Below are 13,943 nucleotides of genomic sequence, written 5' to 3'. Positions count from 1 at the left end.
TAACTAGGAATTCAAAATGCGCAAGGCTCCCGGAAAGGGACGTGGACGAGGCCGTGGGCGAGGTCGGGGGAATGGTTCTGGGGAGCAAGGTAGCAGTGAAGCCACAGGGCGTCCCGTGCCTACTCCTGTGGGGCAGCAAGCATTGCGCCACTCCACAGTGCCAGGGTTGCTTGCCACATTAACTAAACTGCAGGGTACAAACCTTAGTAGGCCCGAGAACCAGGAACAGGTCTTGCAATGGCTGTCAGAGAACGCTTACAGCACATTGTCCAGCAGCCAGTCAGACTCTGCCTCCTCTCCTCCTATTACCCAACAGTCTTGTCTTCCTTCCTCCCAAAATTCCGAAGCTTTACAGAACAATAACCCAAACTGTCCCTGCTCCCCAGAGCTGTTCTCCGCTCCTTTCATTGTCCCTCAACCTGCCTCTCCACGTCACGATTCCACGAACCTAACAGAGGAGCATCTGTGTCCAGATGCTCAAACACTAGAGTCTCCTCCATCTCCGTTCGATTTGGTGGTGGATGACCAGCAACCCACCCTCATCGACGATGATGTGACGCAGTTGCCGTCAGGGCATCCAGTTGACTGGCGCATTGTGCGGGAGGAGGAGATGAGACAGGAGTTGGAAGAGGAAGTGGTGGATGATGAGGACACTGACCCGACCTGGACAGGGGGGATGTCAAGCGGGGAAAGTAGTGTGGATGTTGAGGCAGGTGCAGCACCAAAAAGGGTAGCTAGAGGCAGAGGCAGAGGTCAGCAGCTTAGGCGAAGCCAGGCCACACCCGGAATCTCCCAAGATGTTCCAGTTCGTACCCAGCCCCGAAAAACTCCCACCTCGAGGGCACGTTTCTCGAAGGTGTGGAGTTTTTTCAAGGAATGCGCCGAGGACAGATATAGTGTTGTCTGCACAATTTGCCTCTCGAAATTGATTAGGGGCTCTGAGAAGAGCAACCTGTCCACCACTTCAATGCGCCGTCATTTGGAATCCAAGCACTGGAATCAGTGGCAGGCAGCAACGGCAGGACAAAGGCCGCCTGCCGTTCACGCCACTGCCACTGCCTCTGCCTCTGCCTCTGCCACTGCCACTGCTGACTGTGCTGGCGATGCACTCCAGAGGACGAGCCAGGACACCACTTCATCTGCCTCCGCCACTTTGTTGACTTCTACCTCATCCTCCCCTGGTCCTGTCTTATCTCCTTCTCCTGCACCATCAAAGGCACCATCAGGCGTTTCTTTACAACAACCCACCATCTCTCAGACATTGGAGCGGCGGCAGAAATACACTGCTAACCACCCACACGCGCAAGCCTTGAACGCCAACATCGCTAAACTGCTGGCCCAGGAGATGTTGGCGTTCCGGCTTGTTGAAACTCCCGCCTTCCTGGACCTGATGGCAACTGCGGCACCTCGCTATGCCGTCCCTAGCCGTCACTACTTCTCCCGGTGTGCCGTCCCCGCCTTGCACCAGCACGTGTCACTCAACATCAGGCGGGCCCTTAGTTCCGCGCTTTGCACAAAGGTCCACTTGACCACCGACGCGTGGACAAGTGCATGCGGACAGGGACGCTACATTTCACTGACGGCACACTGGGTGAATGTAGTTGAGGCTGGGACTGCTTCCCAAACTGGCCCGGTGTACCTCGTCTCCCCGCCTAACATTCCTGGCAGGGACACGAGAAGAACACCCCCCTCCTCCTCCTCCTCTACCGCCTCCTCCTCCGCCACCGCCTCCTCCTCCGCCACCGCCTCCTCCTCCGCTGTTAGATTGACCCCAGCTACGAGTTGGAAACGTTGCAGCACTGGCGTTGGTAGACGTCAGCAGGCTGTGCTGAAGCTGATCAGCTTGGGGGACAGACAGCACACTGCCTCCGAGGTGAGGGATGCCCTCCTCGATGAGACGGCAATATGGTTTGAGCCGCTGCACCTGGGCCCAGGCATGGTCGTTTGTGATAACGGCCGGAACCTGGTAGCAGCTCTGGAGCTTGCCGGACTCCAACATGTTCCATGCCTGGCCCACGTCTTCAACCTAGTGGTGCAACGTTTCCTAAAGAGCTACCCCAATGTTCCAGAGCTACTGGTGAAAGTGCGGCGCATGTGCGCCCACTTTCGCAAGTCGACAGTAGCCGCTGCTAGCTTAAAATCTCTCCAGCAACGCCTGCATGTGCCACAACACCGGCTTTTGTGCGACGTCCCCACACGCTGGAACTCAACGTTTCAGATGTTGAATAGAGTGGTTGAGCAGCAGAGACCTTTGATGGAATACCAGCTACAAAACCCTAGGGTGCCACAAAGTCAGCTGCCTCAGTTTCACATCCATGAGTGGCCATGGATGAGAGACCTTTGTGACATCCTACGGGTCTTTGAGGAGTCCACAAGGAGGGTGAGCTCTGAGGATGCGATGGTGAGCCTTACAATCCCGCTCTTGTGTGTTCTGAGAGAATCCCTGATTGACATCAGGGATAACTCAGATCACACAGAGGAGTTAGGGATAGCATCCGATCCGTCACAGCTGGAGAGTAGGTCCACACATCTGTCCGCTTCACTGCGTTTAATGGAGGAGGAGGAGGAGGAGGAGGAGGAGGAAGAAGAGTTGTCCGATGATGTGATGGTGATACAGGAGGCTTCCGGGCAACTTCGAATCGTCCCATTGTTGCAGCGCGGATGGGTAGACATGGAGGATGAGGAGGAAATGGAGATTGAACTTTCCGGTGGGGCCAGAGGAGTCATGCCAACTAACACTGTGGCAGACATGGCTGAGTTCATGTTGGGGTGCTTTACAACCGACAAGCGTATTGTCAAAATCATGGAGGACAACCAGTACTGGATCTTTGCTATCCTTGACCCCCGGTATAAAAACAACATCTCGTCTTTTATTCCGGTAGAGGGGAGGGCCAATCGCATCAATGCTTGCCACAGGCAATTGGTGCAGAATATGATGGAGATGTTTCCAGCATGTGACAGTGGCGGCAGGGAGGGCAGTTCCTCCAGTAGGCAACCAAGTTCTCACCGGTCCACACAAACGAGGGGCACACTGTCTAAGGTCTGGGACACCTTGATGGCACCCCCTCGCCAAAGTGCCGCCACGGAGGGTCCTAGTGTCACCAGGCGTGAGAAGTATAGGCGCATGTTGCGGGAATACCTTTCCGACCACAGCCCTGTCCTCTCCGACCCCTCTGCGCCCTACACGTATTGGGTGTCGAAGTTGGACCTGTGGCTTGAACTTGCCCTATATGCCTTGGAGGTGCTGTCCTGTCCTGCCGCCAGCGTCCTATCTGAGAGGGTGTTCAGTGCAGCCGGTGGCATCATCACTGACAAGCGCACCCGTCTGTCAGCTGAGAGTGCCGACCGGCTCACTTTGATAAAAATGAACCACCACTGGGTAGAGCCGTCATTTTTGTGCCCACCTGTGTAAAGCACCCCAACATGAAACTCCATGTCTGTACTCAACCTCTCCAATTCCTCCGCATCCTCATACTCATCCACCATAAGCGTTGCACAATTCTGCTAATACTAGGCTCCCTCCAACATGATTTCCCCCAACTCTGCTGGTTAGAGGCTCCCTCCACCCTGATTTCCACCAACTCTGCTGGTTAGAGGCTCCCTCCACCCTGCTTTCCCACAACTCTGCTGGTTAGAGGCTCCTTCCACCATGAATTTGCCCAAACTGGGCTGTTTAGAGGCTCCCTCCACCATGAATTGGTCCAAACTGGGCTGGTTAGAGGCTCCCTCCACCATTAATTGGTCCAAACTGGGCTGGTTAGAGGCTCCCTCCACAATTAATTGGTCCAAACTGGGCTAATTAGAGGCTCCCTCCACCATGAATTGGTCCAAACTGGGTTTTTTAGAGGCTCCCTCCACCATGAATTGGTCCAAACTGGGCTGGTTAGAGGCTCCCTCCACCATTAATTGGTCCAAACTGGGCTGGTTAGAGGCTCCCTCCACAATTAATTGGTCCAAACTGGGCTAATTAGAGGCTCCCTCCACCATGAATTGGTCCAAACTGGGTTTTTTAGAGGCTCCCTCCACCATGAATTTGCCCAAACTGGGCTGTTTAGAGGCTCCCTCCACCATGAATTGGTCCAAACTGGGCTGGTTAGAGGCTCCCTCCACCATGAATTTCCCAAAACTTGGCTGTTTAGAGGCTCCCTCCACCATTAATTGGTCCAAACTGGGCTGGTTAGAGGCTCCCTCCACCATGAATTGGTCCAAACTGGGCTGGTTAGAGGCTCCCTCCACCATTAATTGGTCCAAACTGGGCTGGTTAGAGGCTCCCTCCACCATGAATTTGCCCAAACTGGGCTGTTTAGAGGCTCCCTCCACCATGAATTGGTCCAAACTGGGCTGGTTAGAGGCTCCCTCCACCATGAATTTCCCAAAACTTGGCTGTTTAGAGGCTCCCTCCACCATTAATTGGTCCAAACTGGGCTGGTTAGAGGCTCCCTCCACCATGAATTTCCCAAAACTTGGCTGTTTAGAGGCTCCCTCCACCATTAATTGGTCCAAACTGGGCTGGTTAGAGGCTCCCTCCACCATGAATTGGTCCAAACTGGGCTGGTTAGAGGCTCCCTCCACCATTAATTGGTCCAAACTGGGCTGGTTAGAGGCTCCCTCCACCATGAATTTGCCCAAACTGGGCTGTTTAGAGGCTCCCTCCACCATTAATTGGTCCAAACTGGGCTGGTTAGAGGCTCCCTCCACCATGAATTTGCCCAAACTGGGCTGTTTAGAGGCTCCCTCCACCATGAATTGGTCCAAACTGGGTTTTTTAGAGGCTCCCTCCACCATGAATTGGTCCAAACTGGGCTGGTTAGAGGCTCCCTCCACCATGAATTTCCCAAAACTTGGCTGTTTAGAGGCTCCCTCCACCATGAATTGGTCCAAACTGGGCTGGTTAGAGGCTCCCTCCACCATTAATTGGTCCAAACTGGGCTGGTTAGAGGCTCCCTCCACCATGAATTTGCCCAAACTGGGCTGGTTAGAGGCTCCCTCCACCATGAATTTGCCCAAACTGGGCTGTTTAGAGGCTCCCTCCACCATTAATTGGTCCAAACTGGGCTGGTTAGAGGCTCCCTCCACCATGAATTTGCCCAAACTGGGCTGTTTAGAGGCTCCCTCCACCATGAATTTGCCCAAACTGGGCTGTTTAGAGGCTCCCTCCACCATTAATTGGTCCAAACTGGGCTGGTTAGAGGCTCCCTCCACCATGAATTTGCCCAAACTGGGCTGTTTAGAGGCTCCCTCCACCATGAATTGGTCCAAACTGGGTTTTTTAGAGGCTCCCTCCACCATGAATTGGTCCAAACTGAGCTGGTTAGAGGCTCCCTCCACCATGAATTTCCCAAAACTTGGCTGTTTAGAGGCTCCCTCCACCATGAATTGGTCCAAACTGGGCTGGTTAGAGGCTCCCTCCACCATTAATTGGTCCAAACTGGGCTGGTTAGAGGCTCCCTCCACCATGAATTTGCCCAAACTGGGCTGTTTAGAGGCTCCCTCCACCATGAATTTGCCCAAACTGGGCTGGTTAGAGGCTCCCTCCATCATGAATTGGTCCAAACGGGTTTTTAGAGGCTCCCTTCACCATGAATTGGTCCAAACTTGGCTGTTTAGAGGCTCCCTCCACCATGAATTGGTCCAAACTGGGGTGGTTAGAGGCTCCCTCCACCATTAATTGGTCCAAACTGGGCTGGTTAGAGGCTCCCTCCACCATGAATTTGCCCAAACTGGGCTGTTTAGAGGCTCCCTCCACCATGAATTTGCCCAAACTGGGCTGGTTAGAGGCTCCCTCCACCATGAATTGGTCCAAACGGGTTTTTAGAGGCTCCCTTCACCATGAATTGGTCCAAACTTGGCTGTTTAGAGGCTCCCTCCACCATGAATTGGTCCAAACTGGGATGGTTAGAGGCTCCCTCCACCATTAATTGGTCCAAACTGGGCTGGTTAGAGGCTCCCTCCACCATGAATTTGCCCAAACTGGGCTGTTTAGAGGCTCCCTCCACCATGAATTGGTCCAAACTGGGTTTTTTAGAGGCTCCCTCCACCATGAATTGGTCCAAACTGGGCTGGTTAGAGGCTCCCTCCACCATGAATTTCCCAAAACTTGGCTGTTTAGAGGCTCCCTCCACCATGAATTGGTCCAAACTGGGCTGGTTAGAGGCTCCCTCCACCATTAATTGGTCCAAACTGGGCTGGTTAGAGGCTCCCTCCACCATGAATTTGCCCAAACTGGGCTGTTTAGAGGCTCCCTCCACCATGAATTTGCCCAAACTGGGCTGGTTAGAGGCTCCCTCCACCATGAATTGGTCCAAACGGGTTTTTAGAGGCTCCCTTCACCATGAATTGGTCCAAACTTGGCTGTTTAGAGGCTCCCTCCACCATGAATTGGTCCAAACTGGGGTGGTTAGAGGCTCCCTCCACCATGAATTGGTCCAAACTGGGGTGGTTAGAGGCTCCCTCCACCATTAATTGGTCCAAACTGGGCTGGTTAGAGGCTCCCTCCACCATGAATTTGCCCAAACTGGGCTGTTTAGAGGCTCCCTCCACCATGAATTTGCCCAAACTGGGCTGGTTAGAGGCTCCCTCCACCATGAATTGGTCCAAACGGGTTTTTAGAGGCTCCCTTCACCATGAATTGGTCCAAACTTGGCTGTTTAGAGGCTCCCTCCACCATGAATTGGTCCAAACTGGGGTGGTTAGAGGCTCCCTCCACCATGAATTTGCCCAAACTGGGCTGGTTAGAGGCTCCCTCCACCATGAATTTGCCCAAACTGGGCTGGTTAGAGGCTCCCTCCACCATGAATTTGCCCAAACTGGGCTGGTTAGAGGCTCCCTCCACCATGAATTTGCCCAAACTGGGCTGGTTAGAGGCTCCCTCCACCATGAATTGGTCCAAACTGGGGTGGTTAGAGGCTCCCTCCACCATTAATTGGTCCAAACTGGGCTGGTTAGAGGCTCCCTCCACCATTAATTGGTCCAAACTGGGCTGGTTAGAGGCTCCCTCCACCATGAATTTGCCCAAACTGGGCTGGTTAGAGGCTCCCTCCACCATGAATTGGTCCAAACTGGGTTTTTTAGAGGCTCCCTCCACCATGAATTTGCCCAAACTGGGCTGGTTAGAGGCTCCCTCCACCATGAATTGGTCCAAACTGGGGTTTTTAGAGGCTCCCTCCACCATGAATTTGCCCAAACTCTGCTGGTTAGAGGCTCAATCCACCCTGATTTTCAAAACAAATGTTGGTGCCAACCTCAACTTACTACAAGGGCCAAATTCACTGCTGGTGACAAGCTCTCCTCACTGCAAGTGCCAAATACACATGTTTCAAGGTGTTTTCCTACTGTCAGAGAGGTGGTATTGAGTGTGTAAAGTGTGTAGTTGTTAGGCTGTGATGTTGGGGTAATAGAGGGTCTTTGGTGTGTTAGATGCCCCCAGACATGCTTCCCCTGCTGTCCCAGTGTCATTCCAGAGGTGTTGGCATCATTTCCTGGGGTGTCATAGTGGACTTGGTGACCCTCCAGACACGGATTTGGGTTTCCCCCTTAACGAGTATCTGTTCCCCATAGACTATAATGGGGTTCGAAACCCGTTCGAACACACGAACATTGAGCGGCTGTTCGAATCGAATATCGAACCTCGAACATTTTACTGTTCGCTCATCTCTAATAGGGATGCCTTTTCACTTTTTGCCTCGGGCAGCAGGAAGACTAGGTCTTGAAGCAATGTGATGAATTATCCATACCAGGAGAAAGCTTAGGATAGATGGGACGAGTAAAACCCAAGCATAGCTACTGTTATCTTACCTATGGTAGGCCGTTGAGATGATCACTGGGCCTGTCATCTCTAATAACTGCAGCAAATCTAGTCATGCAATACATGCCCATTCAGCTGAATACAGGCAATATCTTCAATCGCTGTCTTCATTTGAAATCATTACCATAGGGTTTATATTCACTCACCACAAAAGTCAGAATGACCCTTAGTAAATATGAGACCCAACAGGAAAAAACTGCAGACCAGCATCTTCCTCCTGTAGTCGGGTGAAAGGTAATCGCAAAAGACAGATGTCAGATGTGAATATCATTGCATTAAAGCAGTTTTCCCACGAACAAAATCGTATTTAAATTTGTACTTTTAAAAGTTAAACATTTTTGCAAATAGAAATAATTAAATATTTTGCAGTGTTCTAAAGATTTTGTCTTCATCATTTGCCAATGGATGACCATGAATGCAGAAACTTTCTATGGTCCAGAATTTTGGCCCAATGTAGCGCAAAAAATGAAGCATTTTACAGTCCCTGCAAAGTGGATGGGATTCTGGCTAATCTCATCCATTCATTGCAGAAAAATATCCGAAGTAGACATGATATGATTTCCAAAACTGTTACATTTTTGGAAATTGCAGCATGTCAATTATACCTACAGAACCGCCGCCGTTTTCACTATAGGCATAGATGAAGCAGAAAGTCTCAGCGGATTTTCTACAAAATGCACTACAAGAAAAACTGCAATATGTTTCCAATGTTTTTATTCTCGCAGAGCTTTTTAGCTGCGGCTCGCTATGTGGGGCCTTAGCTTCAAGCAACAGATTAGTGGAAGACATTGAGTTGTAAGCACATCACTTGGTATGTCACAAAACCCAATATTTATGTCCTTGTCACTTACATTTTGTAGCAGGGCTGGAGACGTCTTGATATAAGCTACAAATCCTTCCAATCTAAGGATGCCAGAAAGATGAAGGTCACAGTCAAGGGTCAGGACTGCAGTCAGGACTCTTCATAAATCTACAATATACCATGACTTTGTAACAAGTATGCAGTGACAAATATGCAATAAGTCTTGATTGAAAAATGATCCTACCATTTTGTGCCTAGAGCTCCTGTGCAAACTTTTGTGTTTCCTTGGCTGCAGACTATAAACAAACCTCATGTAGTCAGATCCTTAAAGCACTCTCCCTTCTGTCTACTTGCTTACATACATCCCATAGGTTAGCATGAAACTGATGAAAGTGACTATGACTAATTTCATTAAAAAAAAAAAGTTGAAATGTCCCGCCCAACAGAAGATACCAAATAAAGTAGCCACCCAAACCCCTGCAGTTCGGCTTGAACTTCATCATCTCTTCAATCCATAGAACCCAATGGTGTTCTAATACAAATATATTGTTGCAAAGTTACATCAACGTTAGACACTTAATTTTGAGGATTCTGTCTGTGAACACCCCAAACTATAACATTTTAAACTCCATAAAACAAGTAACACAACTTTTTTTTTTATTTCACCAAAAATAACTAATGAATTTCTTACCAGTCCAGAGACTTTGTTACTGAAATGTTCAATATCCTCTTGTGTAAAACCCCCTTTATATTGATATCCAAAGTCCTAGCTCTAGCAGGTTTCGTCATCAGATCGGGTCATGCTTAGTACATTTATACACATCACCTTTATAAATGTTTGCCTAGGATCTTATAAAGTTTCCATGACACATGTTCTGTTGTTTTCTTATATTCTGGACATTGACAAACAGGAGGTCAGTCATTTTACTGAATTAGTATGGTGACCTTGTATTCTGTGCTAAAGGATTGGACAGTATCATATTATATAGAATTCTTATGAAATATGAAAATAAGTGCATGTATTCCAGTTTAATATGAATCAGATATCCATATCTGATCCACAGAAGTTCAGACATAGAGGGAATCCTGCTGCAGCCTCTGATTATGGAAAAGAAAGGTCATGACTTTCATGGTGACCTCCATGAAAACATCATCCAGTTACAGCTTATCTCTGTAGACTATTGTCCAGACATCTTTGGCTTCTTGCAAAGCTCAATTGGCAATAAAATTGGTGATGGGGAGGCCAAGAGATTGTTACAAACCCTTGTGGTGTGTAGGTGACCATTATTGGACATGAACATTAACCAAATATTAAGGGTTCATGGAGGAGCCCCATAGTAGTCATATGGTCAGACACTATAGTTCTTAGGCCCTTGGTAAAGGTTGTAACTGCTGTATTCAAAGGGTTGTTTCTGAAGTGGCCAATATGCATTAGATCAGTGGATTCCAACCAAAACTACAACTCACAAAGAGCATGTGGAGAGTCACACATTGGAGGAAACTGTCAGAGTATAAAGTAGGAAGTCAGTAGTCTGGGAATGCTGGGAGAGGTAGATTTGACCCTTTGATCTTGTATAATTCAGTAAAGCTGGGGTGGAAGGAAGGGGGTGCTTCTGGTGTCATATGAAAGCTGAGATTCTCACTAAGTTTGCAGTTCTATCTTTATTTTTTCCAGAAATATCTCGGTGGGGATTAACATATTATATACAACTACAGCTGCTCCCAATCCCAACTGTGATTTCAAATGGTGATACCTATGGAAATACAGTAATATAGGTAGAATTTCAGTCTCAGTTTTCATATGACACCAGAAGTATTCTTCTATGTTTTATAATGTCAGAGATGTACAGTAACTGTTTGATGTGAACCACCTCAGCCTTTGCTTCCCTGCATTATACTAGAGACATACACCCCTGTACTCCAATAAGCAGCGTACAGGTTAAAGCAGAAGAGAATACAGGTTAAAGTACAGGTTAAAGGGACTGAAGTGGATTTCTGCACATGATTTTACGGAAAGGAGCCAAAATTCATTGATAAAATATATTACATCACTTATTAATGAAACAAATGCTGCCAGAAAATCAAAGGTTGTTCTAAAGTTTAGAAATAATACAAATTATAATGACATTTCCCATAAGCCTATATATATCAGTCTGCTCCGATCCTCCTGCTCTATAACATGCTGCTCTCTTTTCATGTCTTACATCCCATAAATGTCAGATATAAATAATAATAATACATTTTATTTATATAGCGCCAACATATTCTGCAGCGCTGTAGGGTTCAAATACAGACAGAAAGATACATTACAAAGAAAGTAATTTCACACAATGGGGTTGAGAGCCCTGCTCGCAAGAGCTTACAATCTATGAGATATAACAATTGTCCAAGATATTATACAATAGTAAAATAACACTGCACTGGGGTAAACAATATAAACCTTCACAACTATTTAGTTGTGAAAATGCATTGGACGCGGAATTTATTTATTTAACCTTAATCGATTACCAAAGAAAGGCAGAAACTCCAAAATTTCCTAATAACCCCGCCATATACTGAAGCTAGAATTGGGAAGAAATTCTCTTTACTGGAATCTTTTTTTTTACCCCAAAGTCTAACAAAAAAGGCCGCGGCAAAGACAAACATGACAACAGAACAAATAAATAATTGGGTGGGCAGAAAACGATGTACTCTCCCAGGCAGGAGATAACTGAACCATAGAGATCTGACTTTATTGGAAGTGGGGGGTCGGTCACATTTAATAATGAATTAGTCATAATAAACCAGGCCGTTAACCACATATAAAATTGTGACTAGTCTAAACAACATGACCCCCAACTGCCAAACTATCACAGACTTCCTCCCGCTGGGCAGGTTACAGAAGGCAGTATACTGTGTGTGGTGCCAGTAAAGGGGACAGAATATTCTATAGGGGCCAATAAAGTTGGGTGGGTCAGCAAAGGGGGCATTATACCATGTGGGGGCCAGGTAAAGGGGCCGTTTATACCATGTGGTGGACTCAGTCAATAGCTTACTATGGGGTTCAGCTTTTCATAGTTACACGTCTGCTGGATTGTATAAGTAAGAAGTTTTCACTTTCAAGGATTACTGAATGCTCGAGTAAAGGAACCTGGACAGTTATTAGTTCTCTCATAATGATGGATGAGATTTCCTTCATTGGTAGACAGGAAGCCATTTTGGGTGTGATATCTTAGAAGAGATTTGTTCTTACACGTAGAGAGGGGAGTCTCTTTTGGCACTTGTTATAAACCCACATTGGCAGCAGTGATATCATAATCACCGGGATTCTGAATAGAGAGCAAAAAATATATACAGTGGTTGAAAAAACTGATATGACATGATATATCCTATATGGAGAAAAGTATTGGGCCCCAACTCTTAATCAGTGAATTCAGGTGTTTTATTCAGTCCCATTGCCAGCGCACCGCACACCATGGACAATAGGACCGAAATTCTTGGAATGCCCCTTCAGACTCTTCACTCCATTTCACCATGACAGAATTAGTCCCCTTAGTTAGGTCTGTCAGTGAGGCTGCAATAGTAGCAAAATTCCCAAGAAAGCTCTTACTTGTCTTTTATTTAAGGGCCGAGACCAATTTTGAATGGCCTGCACTTTGTTAACTTGGGGTTTTATCACTCCTCTTCCAATTACATACCCAAGGTATTTGGCCTCTTCCAGACCCAAAGCACACCTTTTTGGATTGGCTGTTAGAGATGAGCGAGTAGTACTCGATCGAGTAGGTATTCGATCGAGTACTATGGTATTCGAAATACTCGTACTCGATCGAGTACCACTCGCTATTCGAATGTAAAAGTTTGATGCAGAACCAGCATTGATTCTCTCCTAACTTTGGTTCTTCTCCTAACTTTAGAAGTCATCTCCGTGCAGCTTCCCCGCGGCGTCTTCCGGCTCTTCATTCACTCGGGCCTGGGCAGAGCCAACTGCGCATGTCTGCTTGTAGTGCGGGCATGCACAGTCGGCCCTTCCCAGGCCCGATGCCTGGCAGATTGAATGAAGAGCCGGAAGATGCCGCAGGGACGCTGCAAGGAGAAGACTTCTAAGAGGATCCAGCCCGACCCTCACTCGTGGACTTGGTAAGTATAATTTGCTCGAACGTTGCCTACCCCTGAAACGAGTATTTTCCCCCCATAGACTATAATATGGTTCGATATTCGATTCGAGTAGTCGAATATTGAGGGGCTACTCGAAACGAATATCGAACTTCAAACATTTTACTGTTCACTCATCTCTATTGGCTGTTAAACTGGCTGCTTGGAGGGAATGTAGTACAGCCTGAACTTTTGGCAAGTAACTTTCCCAGTCCATAATAAAGATGACAATGTCATCCAGGTAAGCTGAAGCATATCTTCGATGGGGCTTGAGGAATCTGTCCATCAGTCTCTGGAAGGTTGCTGGAGACCCATGTAACCCAAACGGCATCGTCACATTGGAACAAGCCCTCTGGGCTGACAAATGCAGTTTTTTCTCTGGCCTTTTTAGTGGCAGCACCTGCCAGTAACCTTTGGTTAGGTCAAGGGTGGAGAAATACCTGGCATGTCCCAACCTTTCGATTAACTCATTGATCTGGGCATCAAATTTTGACACCTCATTCATTTTACAGAAAATGAATATCATTTGGCTTAGGACTCAAAACAATGGGATTCGACAAGTCACTCTTGGATTCCTCAATTACCCCAAGTGCCAACATATCTTTGACCTCCTCAGATATGGCTTGTCTGCGAGCTTCAGGTAAACTGTACGGTTTTAGATTAACCTGTAACTGTGGCTTGGTGGTGATGATCTTGTAATCTGTGGTAAAGTATTAGATAATGATGTCTAGAACTCCTGTTAAAAACATATTTGCGTTAATGCCAATTGAAGAGTTTATTTTCTTTAGTAGAATTGTTGTCCTGACAACTTGCTTTTCTACATTCATAGTGACCAGGATCTAATAGTCATCTAAGGAAAATGGGGCCCGCACAGTAACATTACCAACATTCAAGCCCCACATGATAATAGCGCCACTTTGTACCCATACATAGTATGTATGATGCTCCTTTGCCAACCATACTAAAGTCATGTCTCCCTATGTCTCCTTACACAGTAGTGTGGCCCCTTGCGGTGTTCACGTCATTTTGTTTTTTTCTAATATGGCTCCCTCACACTATTGGTTTCCTCTCCATGTCTGCAAAAGCATATTTGTCATTTAACCACTTATATGATATAAAAATGGATTTCTTTTAACCACTTATATGCTGTAACAATAGATTTATTTTCTCCCCTGGTTAATGGAAAAAAAATCACACAGTTGGTGG

This window comes from Leptodactylus fuscus, chromosome 8, assembly GCF_031893055.1.
Source record: "Leptodactylus fuscus isolate aLepFus1 chromosome 8, aLepFus1.hap2, whole genome shotgun sequence".
In the NCBI taxonomy this organism is placed as follows: Eukaryota; Metazoa; Chordata; class Amphibia; order Anura; family Leptodactylidae; genus Leptodactylus; species Leptodactylus fuscus.
This window is presented reverse-complemented; position numbering follows the sequence as displayed.